Source organism: Egretta garzetta, unplaced genomic scaffold, assembly GCF_000687185.1.
Source record: "Egretta garzetta isolate BGI_Z169 unplaced genomic scaffold, ASM68718v1 scaffold383, whole genome shotgun sequence".
Taxonomy (NCBI): Eukaryota; Metazoa; Chordata; class Aves; order Pelecaniformes; family Ardeidae; genus Egretta; species Egretta garzetta.
The window spans coordinates 1,047,426-1,047,697 of record NW_009259100.1 but is presented as its reverse complement, the minus strand read 5'-3'; positions in this window follow the sequence as shown (position 1 = coordinate 1,047,697).

The window sequence follows — 272 nt, the reverse complement described above, 5'->3', positions numbered from 1 at the left end:
TTTTTTTTAAAAGCGCTTAATGGACTGAAGCCTGAATTCCTATTGAATGTTAATGGCAATGGAGGCTTAGCACCTTAGATCTTTGAGATTGCTGAAGTCCAGGGTGTTTGCTGGAGGGGAGCGAGCAGAGTATGGATATATACGTGCTCACACTGTGCCAGAAGGAACTGATGAAAGTGGGGTGTGGACCTAATTCTGCAGATAAATCGGGATTTCCATATTCCTTTGCCAAAAGGCAGAGTGAGTGCGTGCCGGTGTTACAATAAGAACGC